This window comes from Capra hircus, chromosome 22, assembly GCF_001704415.2.
Source record: "Capra hircus breed San Clemente chromosome 22, ASM170441v1, whole genome shotgun sequence".
Taxonomy (NCBI): domain Eukaryota; kingdom Metazoa; phylum Chordata; class Mammalia; order Artiodactyla; family Bovidae; genus Capra; species Capra hircus.
Genome location: NC_030829.1, coordinates 32556433 through 32579058, shown reverse-complemented (window position 1 = coordinate 32579058; position 22626 = coordinate 32556433). Strand labels below are relative to the sequence as shown.

Below are 22626 nucleotides of genomic sequence, written 5' to 3'. Positions count from 1 at the left end.
GAAGTCAATTCCCTCTATAAATGGTAGCCCCCTCCTCTCTTCAGTAGACTGCTGCCATGCCCTGCCTGCTGTCTGCTGTCAATGATGGAGTGTCACTCCAGGACCTTTTGCTAAAGATCCCCTGTCCAATAAGCTACTGATGTCTCTGTCACTGTCTCCAGGCTCTTTCCTCAGGGGCTGGGCAACTACAAGGCTTGCAGGCCTGTGGGGTGCCACCCAGAAGTACATCCGTGCAAATTCACTAAGTTCTAATGGTTAAGCTTTGGGTACTTTATTAGAAGCGACACCTCAATTTTTAAAAATTAAAAAGTACTGAGTCAGTATGGTATGTGATGTGATAGTATGTTCCATTTTAGTAATTAATATTCAAACATGGATGCAGTTAGACTCTATTTCATTAATATAACTGTTTAGATGAGAATGGACATGTCTGTTTCAATAAAAATATGGGAAAATATGGTAAAACACAACAAACCACTCAAAGGCAGTGTGCAAAAGACTAAAATTTGGAAATCACCAAACTATGAGCAGCACATAACTTAGCTAAAGAGGAAAGTCAAAAGAACCTTTATTGTAGCCCAGAATGAAAAAAAAAAAAAAACAAAGAAATTACACCCAGGGACCAGATCTGGCCCACTGCCTGTTTTTTAAAACCCCAAAACTAAAAATGGTTTTTTACACTTTTAAATGGCTGAGGGAAATCTAAAGGATGGTATTTCTTGACATGTGAAAATCATATGAAATTCAAATTTCAATGTTCACAAATAGGATGTTATTGGAACATAGCTTTGCTCACTCATTTACATAATGTTTCTGGCTCTGTTCCTGCTGCAACAGCAGAGCTGAAAAGTTGTAACACAGACCACGTGACCCACAAAGCCTAAAATATTTACTATATGGCCACATACAGAAAAAGTTGACGGATCCTGGCCCTAGCAGCTAATTTCCATCTTTGCCACTGATGTTGCCCATAAAGTTACCTACTTTTCTAATCTCTACTCACTCAGACGCTGTCCTCCAACACCCAATATGATAAGATTCTTGGCACCAAATCCTGACTTTAAAAAGCCCACAGTGTGTGTCTGAACTCTAAGGTCTGATCCAGTGACAACTAGAGTATTATCAGAAGATCCTAGCCACAAAAGACAATGCAATCTCAACACATCAGGAGCTAATATTAGAAGTTAGTTTCTTGTGTAAGTGGCCATTTTTTTTTCCAGAATGTTTACTCTGCCCTCGGGTTAGTTCTTGCTTAAAAAACAACCAACTCTAGAGTCCTTTTTTGTTTTCAAGCCACTAGTTTATCTTCAAAGTATAAACATTTAAGGGTGTTGTTGGGAAAGCACTGATAGAAAATAACTGAGGTGCTAATTGGCTGATAAGAAAGAGTAACTGTGAAAGGGTGATGGAACATGAATTTTCCTGCCTCTGAACTTTAAAAAGGCCTATTCTTCCACATGGAGTGTCCTTCCTGCTAGCTCCACTGCAGCTCAATCTCCCTTACTACACTGAAAGCTCACTGAATATGAAATCCATACTAAAATCAAGAATCACACCCACTACCTTATGCAAAATAAGCATGTGAGAAATACATGGAGAAAGGAAGAAACTTATAAAGTCCTATCCTCACTCAATAAATACTGAATTGATCAAGATACACTGAATGTATCTGTTCATCTCCTTAGATTTTAAGTGACTATCTCTCCATGTGTGAAAGCAGGAATTATTTTATGACAGACAAGTTAAAAATCTACCAGGGTGAAATTGTCCTTTTGGAAACAGGGTAAATATCTTGTGATTGTGAAAAATTCTTTCTTGCGGAATGCTATTTATGAAAAGGCATGAGGTTTCTACTGCCTCTGTCTAATGTTAATCATTTATGAAATACTGTGGCTCAGCAACTAGACTCATTTCAGGCAGTAAATACACATTTCCTGTCAAAACGCATCAAATGGGTAAGGCTTCAATTTATCTGAGAATGAGCTGTAACTAACTTCAATATGGGCAATTTGGAGACGTCTCTGATGGCCTTTAAAAGCCTTGGCTGTTTTCTTCACTTCTTGTCCCCAAACCGTAGAGTATCTCTGAGTGACTCTCCTAGAAATGGTTTTCAGGATCCACCTGTGTAGTATTCATTCCTTTCATTCCGAATCTGTTGTACAGAGTACCTTCCATTCAATGGGTTTTTGAGAACCAAAGCTAGGTCTACACATAACTTGAAAGGGTGTTCTGGATTTGCTGCTGTTGTTCAGCTGCTAAGTCATGTCGGATTCTTTGCGACCCTGTGGACTGTAGCCCACCAGACTCCTCTGTCCGTGGGGTTCTCCAGGCAGGAATAGTGGAATGGGTTGCCATTTCCTCCTCCAGGGGATCTTCCTGGATCTGGGAGCGAACCTGCATCTCCTGTACTGACCGGTGGATTCTTTACCACGGAGGCACCAGGGAAGCCCTATTCTGGACTGGCAGACTATAAACTCTTCCACCACAGTATGAACTCATTCAGGGAAGTTCTAACCTTACTTGCCGCTGCTTCACACTTGTGTCATTTCATCTCACTGCATGTAACAATGACATAAAAAATACAGGCTTGCTCCTTTACAAAAACTTAGTCAAATGGTAGGCAGGCCGGGGCAGGTAGCTCAGTTCCACACAGCAGGGTCTCAGGCTACTTCCATTTTTCCCTTCAGCCATCTGCCTTTCATTCTCAAGGTCACCTCAGAGTCCAAGACGGCTGCTGCAGTGTCAACCATTACTTCACCTTCCAGGATTTAAGATATCCAAGAAGGGTTCCCGTTTTAGTTTTAGGAAGACACCCCAGAAACACCACCCAGTGTTTCTACATTTATCTGACACCATGAAAGAGGCTGTTAAAATCTGGTCTTGACTCCACACAGCAGGTGCCTGGCTAGAAATCAGGGTTCCATTATGAAGGGAGGTGGAAAGATATAGGCAAGTAGCATCTCTTCCGTAAGCCTGTATTATATATGTGCACTTTGCATGGATGACCATCAAGAATCAAATAAATGAAACAAATGAAGATTCTCCAACATGCTGTCTTTCACCACTTCAGGGAACCTCCCACAAGACTGCATTTCAGCACCCTAGAAGGCAACATTCACCATTATATGTATTTCTTCTCAGTTTGACATTTCTTCTCAGACTGGTCAGTATCACATACTTCCTTATGCTGTGAACATAATAAAAGATTTCAGGCATAAATAGTACCTCAATTGCACTTATCATGAGACCAAAGTATTTTACGGTTTAAACTTTTAGGTTTTTGCCTCTGGTGATATTTATAGATAAAACCATATGTATATATATCTCATTGAACCCAAGAGTAGAATTAAAGTCCTCTACTGCTGACATACCCCTGTGTATCAATGTGGAAAAGACTTAAGAGTTCAGAGAAACGATGGCATTTATGTAACATGGAATGAGATGGCAGAAACCTAAACTCTGAATTCAATACCTCTGAGTTTTCACTCCAATGCCCAGCCTTATGGAAGATCACTACAACTTGGCAGAAGGAACGTGGCCTCTGGCAGAACTTCAGGAATAACAACAATGCATCTTGACACTCTGAGCTGCAGCTTTTCAAGGATTTCCACATAATAACATCTGGAAACTCCCACCACTGCTTTATACAGGGCAGATCACTTTGGGGTCAAGTAGGTAAAAGACATAAGTACTCAAGGGAACATGTGAGACTTGAAGGATGAGAAGCAGCCAATCAGGAAAGAAGAGAAAAACCAATAGAGGATGCACGTTCCAAGGCAAGTCCAGAGCCACTGAAGGAGTAATAAGTTTAGTGCATTCTAGGGGAAAGATGGATGGCCAGTGTCGTTACCAGAAAGCAAGCAAGGGGGCGAGGGCTCAGATGAGATCAGACAGAAAATCAAGACATTGGCAATCATCATGTTTCGCCACCACCTCTAATACAACTTTGGCTTTTCCTGCAAACAAACGCATTTTCAACATGGGAATCTTATCTGTAATCTGTCTGTCTCCATCACCCCCACTCAATCTACTTCAAAAACTATCTTCTAAAAGAAGGAAAAGAAGGTATCGTTTTGATGGCAAAGTATGCCTAATTTTAAAATACATAAAAATTCCAGAAGTATAAAACATCATTTGTTTTAAAACAAGGTTTTCCATAAATTTCCTTTAACATTGGTTTGTGTATTTTTAAAGATAAGATGTACATACAAATACACAGTCCTACCTCTCATATTGAGAGTAAGCCTTTAAAATAATCCTCTGCAAGACAAGAGTTCCCAGCCCCTGTTACAGTATTTACATCTAGTAGGCCCTCAATTTCACTGGTTCCTTTAGCTGTGACATGCAAGGACCACTGCTTCAACCAGTCAGAGGAAAAGGAAAAAAAAATTTTTTATATCTTGACATCCATCAACTGACATTTTCAAGGGCAAGAGAGCAGCAGTGCCCAAGGAGCTGTCCGAGGTGCTTAAGGTTAATGGCTGTATTTACATAGCCATCAATTCACTTTACAAAGAACTGCCCCAGTAGAACTGCACAGCTCCCACCAGGCACCCAACCACGTAGAGCAGACAACAGTCTCTCAACGAGGGGGAAAAGTGCCCAATAAATCTTAACAGCAGCATCTTGCTTTCATTAGATTATTTATCTCTTTACTTTCAGTTAACACATCTTAGACCTCTTATTGAACAAAACAGACTACATTTCCACCTCTGCATGAGTCACTTTCTAAAACATTCTGGCACTGAAAAGTAAAACAGTAACTGTACTCCCTGGATGGTGAGTACCTCCCACTTATAATTGTCTAAAATGTGAGTCTCTAAACAGATGTGCTATTTCAATTTAAAGTTAAATTAATTAAAATGAAGTAAATTTTAAAATTCAGATTTTTGGTCACAATAGCTACATTTCAAGTGCTCAGGGGTCACTTAGTGGCTACGAGAGCTGACAGCATGGATTTTAGAACACTCCTCATCACAGAAAGTTCTATTGAAAATTAAAAGACTGTTCATCAAGAAAGTCCAGGGCCTGACTTCTTCTGGAGTTTGTACATCTTGATTCCAAGAGAACACAATAATGAATGGGGTGTTCTGCATCCCCACATTTTCCAGATGCATTCTTAAGCAACTTAAAACTCTAAAACATATCTTCTGATCCAGCAATTCCACTTCTACTCCAGAAAAACACATACACAAGGCTACAAAGAGATGTGTAATTATGAGAGGGCTTTCAACAGTAAACACTGGGTCTCAGTGTCAGGTACAAATTTGCTCAACAATATTCTCATAATACTCACTGTAATAGAAAAAAATGGGGAAATATGAATGCCTGTCTGTATAAGAATGGCTAATTAAAATGTAGTAGGTTCATAAGTGAACATTAATGGCAGTTAAATAAATGGACAAGTGGCTTCCCTGGTAGTCCAGTGATTAAGAATCTACCTTGCAATGCCAACGAATGCCAATTGGATCCCTGTCTCAGGAAGATCCCACATACCATGGGATAGCTAAGCCCTTGAGCCACAACTGAGCCCCTAGAGCCTGTGCTCCACAACAAGAGAAGCCACTGCAATGAGAAGCCTGTGCACTACAACCCTCCAGCTGCTCTCTGCAGCTAGAGTACAGGAATGAAGACCTAGAACAGCCAAAAATAAAATGTTAAGAAGCAAATTGAGAAATGGACAAGCACTACTAATGTATCAACATAGGTAGACCTGGAAGACTATTGTAAGTGAATAACACAAATTATTATATGTTACTATTTAAGCAAAATAAAAAATAAAACATCACACACATATGATATTTTTAAAACACACACAATGTAAATAACATAAATACAGCAAATTACTATATTTTGATGTTTCTGCATTTTAAACTTTAAATCAAATTAAATGCCAGATAGGCCTCCTGCTTCTGTTGATCACTGAGCACTGACAAATCAACTTAAAATGGTTACAGAGAGTCTTCTGAGACATGATCAGTACATTCTTTCTCTTCACATTTGGATAAAGCATACTAAATATTATAAATATGTGCAGAAATATACAAGCCAAACTCTATAAAATATGGGGAGTGAAGAACAGAAGTGGGTAGAGAGATAATTAAATGTGATCTGTACCTTTCATCCAAATTGGGAAAGAAGTACGTCAAGGCTGTATATTGTCACCCTGCTTATTTAACTTATATGCAGAGTACATCATGTGAAATGCCAGGCTGGTGAAGCACAAGCTGGAATCAAGATTGCTGGGAGACATACCAATAACCTCAGATATGCAGATGACACCACCCTTATGGCAGAAAGGGAAAAAGAACTAAAAAGCCTCTTGATCAAAGTGAAAGAGGAAAGAAAGTGAAAAAGCTGGCTCAACATTAAAAAAACTAAGATCATGGCATCTGGTCCCATCACTCCATGGCAAATAGATGGAGAAACAATGAAAACAGTGACAGACTTTATTTTCTTGGGCTTCAAAATCACTGCAGATGGTGACTGCAGCCGTGACATTAAAAGACGCTTGCTGCTTGGAAGAAATGCTATGACCAACCTAGACAGCATATTAAAAAGCAGAGACATTACTTTGCCAACAAAGGTCTGGCTAGTCAAAACTATGGTTTTTCCAACAGTCATGAATGGATGTGAGAGTTGGACTATAAAGAAAGCTGAGCACCAAAGAATTGATGCTTCGAAACTGTGGTGTCAGACAAAACTCTTGAGAGTCCCTTGGACTGCAAGGAGATCCAACCAATCCATCCTAAAGGAAATCAGTCCTGAATGTTAATCAGAAGGACTGATGCTAAAGCTGAAACTTCAATACTTTGGCCACCTGATGCGAAGAACTGACTCATTTGAAAAGACCCTGATGCTGGGAAAGATTGAAGGCAGGAGGAGAAGGGGATGACAGAGGATGAGATGGTTAGATGGCATTACCGACTCAATGGACATGAGTTTGAGCAAGCTCCGGGAGTTGGTGATGGACAGGGAAGCCTGGTGTGCTGCAGTCCATGAAGTCACAAAGAGTTGGACACGACTGAGCGACTGAACTGAACTATACCTTTCATTTCATTCTAATTTTGCTTTCATTGTTTTAGAACTCATGAGTTAACCAGCAGGACTCCCACAAAGTCACTATGATCCTGTATTACAACTGATGTCACCCTTGTCTATGAGATTCAATGCTAGCAGTTGTAAGAACACTGACCAGCCATTCTTAGCCAGCAGAGAATACAGTCTACATTCCCCAGGCTCTACAGTAAGCCAAATGCCATGTTTCTTTCCTAAGTGGATATTTGTTCTTTAAAAAAAAAAAAAATTGGGTAATTTTGTTGTTTGGATGCTTCTGCCATTTAGTCTTCCATGTAAGCTATCTTCTGTCATGCCCTCAGCTGCCTTTCAACTTGGAAGCCTCATCTGCTAACTGTCTGGAGTTGAGTGCTGGAGGGGACAAAGGGCATAGTGGCAGGCAGCCAGGGAGGAGAGCCATAGCATCTTGACAGTTGGGCAGAGAAGACCAAAGTAAAAAACCAGTCGAAGGGACAACAGTGACTGATGGGTCCCAAGAAAATGTTAGTACAAACCTAGTCACATGCAATGTGCCACAGCCTCCAGCAAAGTATCACCACAAACCAGATACACAGTTAAAACACAGCTCTGGAGACAAAGGAGATTAAATGCCCTGATCCAGCCCATCCCCTCTTCTTGGTGGTTGCCAGTTCTTCCCTTCCTGCCAAAAGCCTCATGTTTCTGTAAGTTGAGCTAGCTCTGAAAAAACCTCATAAAACCCCAATTAAAAAAAAAAAAGATTTATTAAAAATCAACTTCCTCTCATTTGCCTTTTATTCAGAAGAGACTTCAGGTTGCAAACTTCACATTTTTTTTAACAGTGCAAGACAAAAGTCAAATCCACCAAAAGCTTTTCACTTCAGCAAACACAGGAGATAATTTATTCCTCCAAGTGGTAGGAGAACACAAGAAGCCAGGCATCTGTGCAAAAACTTTCCATATCCCCTCAAGTACCGTAGCTCCATCTACATCTCCATCTTCTGGTCCTGACTGAACATTCAGTTATCCCCAGAATGGATGAAATCTTAAATCCACATCAGCTTTTAACATCTGCTGAGTCTTAACTATACAGAGACGAGATTCATGTATGTCGCCTGCCGACAGGATTATGATTTAAATCAGACTCAAAAGTACATGGACTTAGAAGCCACATTTTCCCTAGTCAATACAGACATCAGTCCAATGACAGAAAGAGGCAATATGCATGTTATGTGCTCCACACAACAAAATTTCCTCAACATCCATTTAAACAATGGATTCTTGTGGGAGGGTGGTTTAGGGGTTTAGGATGGGGGCACACTTGCACTCGTGGCTGATTCATGTCAATGCATGGCAAAAACCACCACAATGTTGTAAAGTAACTATCCTTCAATTAAAAGAAATTAATTTTAAGAAAAGTTCTCAGCCACAGAAAATGCATCTTATGCTCTAAAGGAAACTTACGGACATAATCAACATCAGTTTTTCATCCATTACACCTATCTAACCAACATTTAATTTGTATTTTGGGCCCAGGAATTTAAATTCATCTCCAGAATCATTCTATTTAGACAAATATCAGTGTATTACAAAACCTAAAACCTACCACCTAATAACATAGTCCTTTCTCTAAAAATTTTGATTTTAAAAATTTTAAATCAAAAGATGAGCTGTAAAAAGAAGTGTTAAGTCAAGTATGGTCTGAGGGGCTCTATGGGGACTTGTCAGAAGTGAACATTATCAGGCTCCAGCCCAGACTCCCTGAACCAGCAACCCTGGAGGTGAGACATGGGAATCTGTATTTTAACAAAATCCTCCAGGTGATTCTTTGGCCACCTGATGCAAAGAGCTGACTCACTGGAAAAGGCCCTAATGCTGAGAAGGATTGAGGGCAGGAGGAGAAGGGGATGACAGAGGATGAGATGGCTGGATGGCATCACCCACACAATGAACATGAGTTTGGGTGAACTCCGGGAGTTGGTGATGGACAGGGAGGCCTGGCATGCTGCGGTTCATGGGGTCACAGAGTCAGACCCAACTGAGTGACTGAACTGAACTGAACTGTACCAGGTGATTCTTATGCACTGGTCCAAGTAATAATATTAAGAACTGCAATCATACCAGAATGGGGTGGGGGTGGGGGGGAGGTATTACCAAGGAACAGTGATAATATGAAATAGACTTTTTAAAAATCCAAGATTTGCAGAGGACAAAAAAGTTAAAAACTATAATCAGCAAGAACCCAATAGTCATATTCCCTTGTCACTTCCTTCTCAGTAAATGAAGGCAGTGCAACTCATATATGGATGTAGTCAACCGCTTGTAAGTTCATGTCTATTTATGCTATGGTTCAGAAATATTTGAACTACACACATCTGATTTAGGATTCCAGAAGGATCCACCACCACCCCCACCCCCAGATGGAGGCTTATTTCTAGGTCTTTAGAATCAAATTAGAATATCCCTTCAGATACCTATTTGTGCAGACTTTAATTTCAAGTATATTTAAATGTCTTCGCATCTTGCTTTGGCTCATCACATCAAGCCAGGCCGCTTACACTGTGTGATCACAATAATGAATAAACATGGGGTGCTTATAAAGGATGCGGGCACCACAAACCTGATCAATTGTTAATTCTCTAAAGTGACTATACGTGCTTTCTGTTGCAGTCACTTCATTAAGCTGTGTTTTTGGTGGGGGGAAAATAATGCCCAAGTCCTCTGCCCACTGTCTCTGTAAAGTAAAAATACGGTAATCACTCAGAGCCAGCTTAAGGCTTACCTTGCTCTTGATCATTTCCTTATACTGTCTCAACCCACTACCACCCCCTGCCTCCAGTAAGGAATGAAACTGGCATGGCATTTTAAAAAACATGGGCTGCATGGTTACTAACTGCCAGAGGACTGGAGGCAGCACCACTATTCACAGCCAAAATAACCACAGTGTGTATTTACTGCCCTCTGTTTATTCTGATCATGGATCAGTTTCTCAATGAGTTCTGACCCACATCTCAATCAAACTCCTCCGCGTGGCAGGGTGAGGACTTTCACAGCTTCTCTCTGGAATCAGCGTGTTTGTGACTCAGTTCTTAGCCGCTCCCAATCCCCATCCCTGGGCCCTACACAGGCGCAGTCCAGTCAATCTTTCCTCAATTAGAAGAACGGATACTCTAGTGAGAGCACTGGCTCTACTGTCCTGCCTGGGTTCAAATCATGGCTCTTTCACAAGCTACCTGTGTGGCTTCCTGCCAATGTGCCTTACTTTTCTCATGCACAGGATGGGGATGATGACTATGGCTACCTTGGAGGGCTTGGTGTGTGTGTGGTGGGGGGTGAGGGGGGTATGGGAATTGAATGAGACAGTGCATCCAAATTCTCAGTGCAGTAAAAGGATACATTCTCTATGGAAAATAGGATGGCAGGTCTTCAAAAAATTTAAAACAGAATTACTATATGACCTAGGCATTCCACTTTCGAGTATGTACCTGAAAGAAATGAAAGCAAAGATTCCAACAGATATGTGTACACCCAAGTGTGTAACACCTTTATTCGCAATAACCAAAAGGTGGACACTACCCGAGCATCCATGGATGGATGAATGGGTAAACAAAACATGGTGCATACACACAGGAGAATAGTATCCAAACTTAAAAAGTCAGGAATTCTGATACACACTACAACGCAGATGAACCTTGAAGACATCATGCTAAGTGAACTGAGCCAGTCGCAAAAAGATAAATACTGCAGGATTCTAGAGCAGCTCTATTTGTAAAAATACAAAACAGAATGGTAACTGCCAGGGGCTGGAGGGAGGGGAAATGCAGAGATGCTGTTTACTGAGTAGAGAGTTTCCGTTTTCCAAGATGAACAGAGTTCTGAGGATGGATGGTGGTGGTGGCCACTCAACAATGTGAATGGACTTACACATTTTAAAGCATATAGTTCAATGGTATTAAATAGGTAAACTTCTATTATTTGTATTTTAACACAATTTTGGTAAATGTTTGTTGGTGCAGTAGCCAGCAATATCCTTATTCAACAAATGATAGTCATTGTTGCTACTATCATTTTTTAAAAGGTCAACAAAGAAAATATTTCAAACATCCCTTAATGTAATATGGCAAATACCAGCAGAAACTAGTGAAAGAGACATTTACTATCAAATGTTCAACTTCATGTAAAGGTCTCCTTATGCACCCCTTGCACATCACTCTTATCCCTATGTGCCCTTATTGGGGACGTTTAAATATTAACCTGTCAGTTTCCCAAATTTCCTTAGCTGAGCATCAGCCCCTAGGGCTTGAAGTGGTGGGAGTTCAGCACACATGGAGACTGAGAGGTACCAGGGGACAGACTCACAGTCATACTGCAGCTTGGTTAATGGAGCTCTACGCTCCTGAGCTGACCTAACAGTCTGCAAAGAGCAGGACAGAACACAAAGAAGATAGGAGTTTTATCCTGGGAGGACTGAGCTCATGGTAACCAATTTTATGGCTCTTTTGATTTGAGTCCTGTGGATGTGTCCATGTGAGAGAGAGAGAGAGAAGGAATTAACCCAGGAATACAGATGAAGAAAGCTGTGGGTCTCTGATGTGAAGCCCGGTTGCATAATCAGTTCTGAAAGCAGAGAAAAGGTAACAGATGTTTACATTACAATCTGGCTGCTTCTGGAAGAGCTGCCAAATGATTTAAATAGTAACGAAGATGGCAAGATCACCGGGCCCCAGTGACTTGTTCCCCCCACTGATACATTCAGAGAATTCACCCCAATAATATTTTCTTCAGATGGCCTCAATTAAACACCTCTTTGGATATATATTTTTTGGCTTTCAAGGTACTTTAAATCTCAAACTAGACATCAGAAAAAAAAAAAAAGGTAGAACTCAAGGACTTATTCTAAGATTAATATCATGAAACTTGCTGCCTTTGGCAAAGAGGAAAGCATTTTAAAATGAATTTTTAAATAGAATAAGATACAGCCGTGAAAAAGAATGGCATACATACAGAATCAGCTCTTTTCACTGATTCATCATCCTTCCGAGACTGGCTGCAAAGCACAGATGGGTTCCACACAACTGTGTATAAAACGGTCACAGTGCTCAGGAGGTCTCCACTGTTGGGGAAATTTCGCCCGACCACATGGCTATCAGCCTCCTTCCCCAGCAGTGGATTCACCAAGGGCCCTCCAGGAGACCTTTGCCAAGTAAACAAACCAGCACACACTTTATATGAGGGATGACCCCATTTATCTAAAGTGATTTGGTCTAAATGTCTGTATGTGGAGAAAAGCAGGAGGGAATTGGAAACACATTTACTGCTATATGAAAAGGAACTATTTCAACAGCAAAATTGGGTTCCTTTCTCTTTCCATTTTATACCCTTCTACAGTATGTAAATTTTCTACCCCAAACATGTATTATCTTTATAGATGTGTTAGAGAGAAACAGAGAGAGAACTGTACAAAACAGAAGCCTAGTGTGATTAAAAGAATCCTGGGTTTGCATTTAGAGATCTAGGTTCCCTGCCAGAAACAGGGAGCTGGGGACACTGGATAAGCCATTTCAAAACACTGGGCCCAGAAAATTGTACTTCAGCAGGGTTTCTCAACCTCAGCACTCTTGACATTTCGGGCTAGAGTGTTCTCTGCTGTAGAGGCCATGTTGTGCATTATAGGAAGTTGAGCAGTATCTGTGGCCTCTACTTACTAGATACCCACATAACCCCAGCCCAATGTGGAACACCAAAGGTGACTCCAGACATGGCCAAATGGCCCTGAGGGGGCAAAACTGCCCCCTAGTTGAGAACCACTGCCCTAGACGATTTCAGTTTCTTCCTTGCTGGAAACCTTCCTTGATTATCTCAGGAGCTATGTCTACAGTCTGAGGTTTTAGATGATGGAGAAGGAAGCGCCTTTGTTATAACAAGGACATGCCAATATTTTACTGATTCATTAAAGCACAGGATAATATTAAATTGAATAAAGGAATAAAACCATAAATTTTCAGAGAAAACTTAAGGATACACAACATAGATGTAAACCTAAGAGAATTCAAGCAGACATAATTAATGGTCATCAAAAAACTAACAATAAAAGCAATGCTAGATTTTGACAGTTCCACTTTTAGTTAAGACAACTGAAATCCCGCAGAAATGTTTCACTGGTATCTAGCTTGGAATGAACTTACAGTACTAACAAAGGCAACATAAACTATGTTTTCTGCAATGCGTACTTTTATTTTAAAAGAATCCCATTGTTCTCTCTTTATAAGAAATATAAACATATCTTCCTCTTTCTAAAAGGGATTATGCTACTCTTCTGTACTAATAATAATACGAATAATCTCTTAAAATAAAACAAATGAGCCACATCTTTAGTGTCTTTCTAAATACACCATGTTACTTTTATTTGGCATTGTATTAACAAGAATTCCCTAATATCTGATGCTACTGTATTTCTGAATGAAAATTATTTATGCTCATGCTAATAACTTGCTACTGTATGATCCTGACATCTTTTGAATTAAAAAGAATGCCAAAGAAAGAGTCAATGCGGTTTTACATGAATGACCTTTGAAAATCAGTAGTTCAATCCATACAGAGAAAGGCATTTATTAACCCTATACCTGGTACACACCAAGTGTTCAACAAAGGTAAGATGCCATTATCAATATTCATGATCATACTTAAAAAAGAGTATTATTCCAAATTATTGGTTTGGCTGCACAGCAACTAGAAAGCACAAAGTATGAAGGAAGAGATTATCACACAATAAATAAATGTCCTGAGTTCTTAGACCTGAAGTGATGCCTCAGCATCGTTTTATCATCCTCGTCTTTCCCCGCGCTCAGGTCCAAATTGAGTCACCTTACCCACTCCTCCTCCACCATCACCTCTCAGTTAAATGTCTCTTTTACAATTACAATACTAAGCTACCAGGAAGTGACCCAAGCTAACTGCTGCATATAGTTATCAAATCTCTGAGTCCGGTTCAACAAACATAATGCTCTAACTAAGACTCAATAATGGGAGAAGTGGATGTGGTCCTCCTTCCACAGAGAGCTAAAATGTGGGTCCTAGCACATTACTAATGCCATTCCCTGCAGATTTTCACCAGAAAGCACAGTGGGCTAGGAGTAAGGATTCGGGGGTCTAAGCCCACAGTGGATCCAAGTCACAACATCTCCTACTTTTGATCTTCTGGAAAAAGGAACTCTGAGATACTTTTCCGATTCAAACTTCTGCTTGCCTTTGACTCTCCCCTTAAACCACACTGCACAGTTAAATTTATGTTAAAAATAAAACCCAAGAACCTTCTTAACTGACTTTATGGAGGAAAGTAGATTTAACTTAAATGGCTACTGCAAAACAGAAGAGTTACTTTTATTTTTTTCAATAGATACTAAAAACATGGGAAGCCAAAGTTAATTTTACGCTGTGAGCAGCGGGTTGCCAGAGTTCACAAAATGAGTTGGCTATTATTGTAAAACCAAATTCCTCACACCCATTCAAGCCTATATAAGTAAGGGCTGCCTAGGAAGGATCTGAACTTTTTCTAATAGTGTTTTCAAAACAAATAATTATGATGTCATTAAGGTAGACAAAATTGTTTCACCAACCCCTTCACCCCTTCATAGACATCTTTTTCTATTGCCTGTCCCCCTACCCTCAATCCTGAATCTGTTTGACAGAATGAAGAACACTATTTGATCTCCCAGTCATTTATGATTGACTGTGAGATTTGTAGGTACACTGGTAACCCTAGCAGATTCATACCCAACACTTGATGAAAAGCACACATGTACGCAAACAAGTGAGTCCATCACCTAGATGTTCCACCTATTTCAAAGAAACAAAAAAATCAAAAGCTTAGTCCATTTACTATGATGTCTCTCCATCAGTAAAGAAACAGAGCCAAAATGCAGGGTGAAAAATTTCCAAAGAAGAAAGCAAAAGGGGGAAAATGTACTTATGCAAATTCTAAAGAGATCTATAAAACTGCAATCTGAGAATTTTATTATTAAGCTAAGCTTCTTAGTGTAGAAATCCCCAAAACTCTCCAACTGGGCAGCTAATTGAGAGTTAGGAAGAACCAAAGCACTTCCCTCTTTCTCTGATTCATCACAGGCAATATAGAAACCCTTGCTGAATATGATAATTTAACTTTTGTCAATGCATGTTCAAATCAGATAGAGGATTGGCTGGTGATGATGTCATACCCAAGGGTTAATCTCCATTGAATGCAGTTTTAATACCATATACATACCGTATACACCAACACATCATTTACATAACAGTATTATATTAAGTGTACCAACAAATGAACTGTGCAGATAATAAAAGCAGCTATTAGAGAAAGGCTATGTGCCACTGAAAAGTAGGTAAGGGGACAAAGAATCTCTGTGTCTGTGTGTGACTAAATGGAACTAGGTCATCAAACAAAACACATCTCTAAAAGGAGTCAAAAAATGAATATTGAAATTTAAGTGACTTCAGAAAATTCTAGAACCAGATGTATGGAAAAGTTCCCTCAAGTGAAAAACTATTCAGTAATCAAGTTGAGATATTTGTAGGGTTTTTGTGTGCATGTTTGTGGGAGAAGAAAACACAAATTAGCCATTCAAAAATAAGTGAGCTGGCAGCCACTGCTTACCTGGTAAGGACAATTTTCTTATCTTTTAACAGGGAAAACTGGCCACGTCAAATCATGACTTACAACCTTATAATACATTTCAAAGTGTCAAAGGGGAGTTAAGATGGCACAGAGGGAAGAGAACAAGGTCGTCCAAAGCTGAAAAATGAGATAGAAGAACTGAGGAAGAAAATCTTGAAATCCATTTTTTGGACATGAGAATATTGATCAAGAAATGCCTACACAGATAAAGAAAGCTTTTTGCACAAATGAGCAATGTCCACTCACACGGTCAGTTTGGGAGTACATAAGTCATCATTAGTCGTAATGATTCTGAAAACTGCTCTCACTCCTCCTTATTAAGATCTGTGTTTCCAGTCCAAAGGCAGTGCTAGGCTTACACACTGATTTACAACCACAAACAGCAGAAATGCTCCTCACTGTAAAACCCACAGTGAGCTGTTGAAGAATTCTGCAAGTCACACATCTGTCCTTAAATGACTGAGTGCAAAACACAGGAACATCCATATCAGGAAATGGATGTTCTTAAATTATTTTAGCCTTTTTCTGTTTGCTTTGAAACCCGGGTCCTGCCTGAACAGGACTCAGACACACAAACTCACTGTCCCTCAGCAAGTGACCTGGAAGGAGGGCAAGTCTGACCAGGAAGCTGAACATCATCGTAGACCAATTTGGGCATATGGGTCTGCAGCTATGGGCTTTAGGTTGCTGAATCCCCAAACCACGGATATTACAGAAAGAATCAGACCAGGGCTTTGAACGTCTCTGTTCCCACGCTCCAGGGTCACTTGTCACATCACATCAACCTTGCCCATCTCGGAGGGACGGCGGTTGAAAAGTTAAAGAGGAACCGAGTACACGGATACAGACACTTCCTCAAGGGGGTCCTAAAATCCTATGTGGGGGATGGGCACAGGGGTAGGTTTCAGCGAGTAACCATGAACTCGTGTATGCACATCTGGCTGAGGAGTTGCTTCATAGCTTAGCTAAGGTTCTCACGGGGGTCTGTGGAGCTCCCAAACGTTAAGCGACGCTGATTCAGGAGAAAAACGCACCAGTAGCACCGTGTCTGGCCTGGGTTGTCTCCCTAGGTGCAGATTATCAGGCTTTCCACTTCATCGTCCCCGAGGAAAGAGAACATGGCTTAAGGTTAAGGATGCCCTCCCTTCCAGGGGCTAACTGACAGAGCAAAGGAAGCAACAGCGGACGAAACCGAAAAAGACGGGAAGAAATCTAAGCACGCCGGCTTGGTGGACAAATGCTAGATACCTAAGGTGGGAAGGGACGGTACTTCTAGACCCGCTCCACTTCTCCCCTCGCGTGGGAAGCTTCGCGCTCACAGCTGCAAGTTGCGCCCCGGATCACACAGCGTCCTCCCAGCAAGAGCCGGGCAAGCAGGAAATCAGCTGTAGGCTAACCCGCTCCCTCCTTCAAGCTCCTGTAAAGATACCGGCTCAGACTTTTTCAAAACAAGGACTCGCGGTCAGTTCGCCCTCTGCCTCTACATACCAATCCATCAAGTGACCTCTCAGCCATTCAAGGAGCACCCTCGGGATCTCTGAGTGACAGACACAAACCCTGAAGTTGGAAGCGTGCCACACACACCCCGCTTCTTATCGCGGTTTCCAACTTCGGGGTGCACGGCAGCCTCCGCACAGGAGGTCACTCCCGCAGTCCAGAGCGCCAGGATGAGCGGGAGGAGGCAAGTCGGTATCGCCCGAGAGGCAGCTGCTGCCCAGGAGACAGACCGTGAGCAAAGGGTCTCAACCCCATCCTCCTCCTTGCCCTTTCATCCTTCCTCACTCAGCTAAAGCCGGCAGCCAAGTCTGAAACTGCGCGTGCAGAGCGACACACCGATTTCCCTCCGCACCCGAACCAGAGGACGCTCACCGTGCCGCCTCCCAGCAGACATCCCCACAGAGGCCCATCACCTCCGCAGGCTCGCTCTGAAAGGAAACTCCCAAGTCTCTCCGAAGACAAGTCCGAAACTGCATCTGGAGAACAAACGTCTGCGGAAGCAGCAGCTGCGACTCCACTCCTGGGGTCTGGCAACAGTCTCGGTGCGCCCCGTCCAGGGCGGCGCGCAGCCAGCAGTGCAGCAGAGCCAGGCTAGCAAGCCCACGGGGAGGGCAGGGCCACCGCGGGTCACGGTGATTGGCCAGGCTGGTTGGCTGCCCCCGCCCCCGCCCCGCCTGGTGGTCCACGTGGGTCGGCCCTCTACCCGGCCTGCACTCTCGCTCCGTCCGGGTGCTCCCAGCATCGGACTCCGCGCGCCTCTCCCTAGCGCCTCGCTGTGGTCATCACTCAGCAGGTGCTAGGGAAAGCTCTTCCTTCTGAAGAGCTGAGCGCCTCGTGGAGCCCTGCATCAGACAGCATTTAGGGCTCAGCTACCAGCTGAAACAATCCCCCTACATGGTTTCTCCATCGGAGGACCCAAGGCAGCTTGCAGTTTTCCTTAACAGCCCTGAGCATAGCACATACATAATTAATCCACCTTCTTTGGTAACTTGCTTGCAAGGAAAAGGAGGGAAATCTGCACAGCGATCACCTGAACACTTTATTTTAAAACATCATGAAAGTACCGCTAAGGCTTCTTTGCCTGGAACCCCACACCAAATCCTCTTCCTTCTCCCGTCCCCAAGTAACAGTCATAATCCGTGACTTAATACTTACATAGTATTCATTTTACAGAGAATACCTCATCTGATCTTCATTTTATACACCAAAAAACAGAGACATTACATAATTTCCTGAAGATCACACAGTTAATCAGTGGTCCCTGTGTAATTTGAACCTTGGAAGTCTGGTTGCAGAATCCATGTTCTTTGATATTCAAAGTGCAATCCCAGAGACGCATCCCCTGAGAACTTGTTAAGAATGAAGACTTTCAGACCCCACCCCGAAACAGCATCTTCATTTTAACAAGATCCCCAGGTGACTGGTATCTGAATAACGTTTGAGGAGTACTGTTCTATATCACTGTGCTGTTCACTGTCATTGGTTTGCCTTATCATCCTCTGGTCCTTTCACTCTGCAGTGATCATTATGCATCATTTTGCCCCAGATGTACACAGATTATATTTGCCCTTCTCTGAGCCTACTGCTTGTGCCACTACAAGCCTCCTGCCTCTGCCCCCTATTCCTTTGTTCTACGAGACACCCATCATGCCATATTATTTTATGTATCATTTAACCTTTTCAATCCTTTGTCCTTTTACTCTCAGAGTTGGGGGCTCTGTAAGCCAAGATTATTACCAAGTTGTCAGCAGTCTAAAAGGGAATTCAAGTATCAGAGACAGAAACTTATCTCTGAGGAGTTGCTCAGCACTGAGATTCTATGAAGGTCAAGGGCAGATCCAAGGAAAACCTGAAACTACATGCCAAGAGATGCCAGAGTGCTCCTGATGACATTCATTCAGTCAGTCAGTCAGTGGAACTGATGGCATACTCTGGGTCTGGTGCTGGTATATACAGACATAACAGAAGTAAATGAAAGGTAAAAATTTCTGCCCTCATACAGCTTAACTTCTACTGAGGGGAGACAGCAATAAACATCACACATAAGTGAAGTACAGAGTATGGTAGAAAGTGTGCAACAGAGAGAAATGAAGTGCAGAAAGGGAAGTGAGCACCAAGAGGTCATGATTTAAAATGTAGGAATCAGGCTAGTTTTCACTGAGATGGTAATATGGGGACAAAGACTTAGAAGAGCTGAGGGTGGGAGTCATTTTGAAGAACTCTACAGCCATTCAATCACCAAATACTGATCGACTGAGCACTAAGCTAACCAGGTGTGCTGAGCACGGTTCTGGCATGGGTCTGTGTGTTTATTTAAGCCCTCCTGTATTTCATATGTCCAAGTTTCCCTGAACTGAAATTTTCTCATCCTGGTAGAGAAAAACACATAAACAATTTTATGTGGCTCAACCCACTATCATATTTTTCCATCCTGGGTACTCAGGATTGTTACGGGTTTCATACACTAATGTCCTAACCCCCAGTACCTTGGAATGCAACCTTACTTGGAGAAAGTTCTTTACAAAAGTAATCAAATTAAAATGAAGTGATTAGGTAAGACAATATGACTAGTGTCCTTATAAAATGGGGAAATTTGGAGAAAGACACAAAAGAAAGCACCATCAGGTGAAGGTGAACACAGAGACGGGATGATGATTTTATAAGGCAAGCAATGCCAAAGATTGCGGACAAACCTCCAGCAGAAGAGAGAAGCGTGGAACAGACTATTCTGCTTTGAGCCCCCAGAGGGAACCAACTTGACCAACTTCTTGATCTCAAATGACTACCTTCACAACTATTTGGCTACCCAATGTAGCACTTTGTTACAGCAGGACTAAAAAACTAACAAAAGTATATTTCTAAGGTATGATGCTAAAGTTTAAGTGACTCGTGATAAATTTCTAATGACCGATGATGCCTTTTGTGTAATATAGCAAGAAGCCAAAATGATCTGAGGTGAGATTTACCAAGCAAATCACCAAAAGAAAAGACAAATTATGTTTTAAAGCCAAAGGTGTCCCAATTATTCAATCATTTCTCATCTATTTATCAAATGCCTAGTATATGTCAGGCTGTGAGATACAAATAAGACAGATGTGGTCCCTGCTCTCAGGTGACATCATTATGGAGAAAGTTAAATGGTAAACAAATCAACAAACATATAAACAAGCTAATTTCAGACCAGAATAAATGCTTAAAAGAAAAGGCAGTAAGGCTACAGGAATAAAGGGATGGGGGGGGGATGGGTTTAATTTCCAATGGCTACCCAGGGAAGAGTCCTATGAGGGGGTGACACCTGCAACAAAGACTTCCATAACAGAAGACCATCCAAGCAAAGATCTGGCAAAAACAGGTCCAGGCGGAGATAACAATTGCTCATCTCTTTTTGAATTTATTTTTAGTTTTGGCTGCACTGGCTCTTCATTACTGGGCTCGGGCTTTCTCTAGTTGCAGCAAGCAGGGGCTACTCTCTGGTTGCAGTGCCGGGCTTCTCATTGCATTCATTTCTCTCGTTGTGGAGCACTGGCTCAGTAGTTGTGACACGGGCTTAGTCGCTCTGGGGCATGTGGGATCTTTCCCGAAAAGAATCAAACCCATGTCCCCTGCATTGGCAGGCAGACTCTTAACCTGTGACCACTAGGGAAATCCACAACTCCTCTTGTAAGGAAATATCCTTGCCATCCATTTCTTCACACCCTTCCTTTCTCTCTTTGCTACCCACGCTGCACCCTTTGAGGATGTACAAAATCAATGTCTTTCTCATAAAAATGGGGCCAAGGTGTTTATTTTCTTCTGTAAAAACCTGGGGAGGTCATGCCAACAGGGTTTTAGATGCTCACACACTCTCACAAAACATCCCAGGATGTGCCTCTGTGTTTGCAGGTAGTGACATCACATGACGAGGATGCTGTGTTTATCTTCCTCATTTGTATAACATCCAGAATACAACTGGGGAATGTCCTAGTGCTTAATCAATACGCTGATGAGTGACTGTGCCTTCAAAATAACATTCCGACTCTACAAGGCCTATTTATAAAATCCTCTGATTATCAAGGGAAGCTTCGGTTTTCGGCTTTTGTAATGCTCATGTACTTTGAAGGCAATTTTTACTTAGGAGGCTAATAAGAGTAACAGCTAATATTAATCAGAGGCTTGTGTGTGGCTCACTCTGCTAAGCACATCTCATGGATTATTATCCCCACCACCCTACAAGGGAAAGTCTATGACATCCTCTTCACAAATGAGAAAACTGGGGCTCAGAAAAATGAAGTAATAGGCCCAGGGCTGAAACCACTATTAAATGGCAGACTTAGAGCTCAAGCTGGTCTCTTTCCCTAGAAGGCTTGCACTAGGGTGGGTGAGAAGAAAGCAAAAAGCATTTGTCTATTCTTTTGCTTTTGTCTGTAAGATTTTCATAGCACTGTTTTCTAACTTTTTTTTTTACACGCCAGCCCTCAAGCTTTCAAGTTCACTTTTCTAACCAGATATTTGCTTTGCTTACCCTTGCTTCAAACCAGGAACTGCAAGAACTTTGATAAATGAAATGACAGATACACTTTTTGTTTTCAGCCTGTCTGTTTTTCAGCATCCTCTGAGGAAATGGGAGTCAAGCTTCTTAGACATCAGTCTACTTCGACAGACATCCGTATCACACACGCTGACAGATCCCGAGCACAAAGGGAGTCCCTCCCCTCACTCAACTCACAGGGAACATCGTGCCCCCTGCCAGACCCAATGCTATGTGTGATGCTAGCTCTGAGTCTCTTTCCACAGTTACTAACAGATCCTCTTGCCTGAGAGTGAAGACCTAAAAATGGCTTCAGCTGGTCTTTGTGAATTGCTTTCCATTCCCAGTCCTGGTCAGTGAGAAAGCCTGGGGAACTTGCAGAGGTAAAGAGATGAGAGGTACGCCTCCTTGGATCCTCGATTCCCCTGCCACACTAAGGAAACGGGCGGCCCTTCTGGCAGTTGCATGACTTCCTGCCTGGGATGGCGTGGTCAGGCTTGCTCTGAACTGCTGGAACTCAGACAAGGTGTCTGGTCTTCACTTTGGACGGCTCAGATGGGTCTCCCTATCTTTCCCTTTGCTGAGCACAATTGCTTCAGTAATTTATGCCCTGGAAAAGCACAGCACTTCGGAGCAAATCAGCATAAGAAGGATTTATAAAACCACAGTGGGAAGGCATTTTCAGAGATCGCACAAGAGCTGGTGCATGGAACACTATGAGCTTGTTCCAAGTAGGACCAGCCTCAGGGAAAATCACCAGAGAAATAAGGCTCCTTCTGGGACCCTCTCTTCTTGTCCCTTCCATCCAGCATCTCCCAGCAGGGTCATACTCCTCCTTAGCGACGCAGAAGACTGCTGCTGTCATTCCTTAATTCATTTTTTCATTGATTCTTTTATTAATTAATATAAGGCTTTG

General features: G+C 42.0%; 1 protein-coding gene across 1 annotated transcript in view; it reads right to left on the bottom strand.

Moving 5' to 3' along the window:
• The window catches only part of FAM19A4 (family with sequence similarity 19 member A4, C-C motif chemokine like), a 175668-nt gene extending 157971 nt beyond the window's left edge, over positions 1 to 17697 (bottom strand). Inside the window, exon 1 of the mRNA XM_013973472.2 lies at positions 17576 to 17697. The gene's annotated coding sequence lies outside the window, so the exon portion shown is untranslated. The remainder of the gene's footprint in view (positions 1 to 17575) is intronic.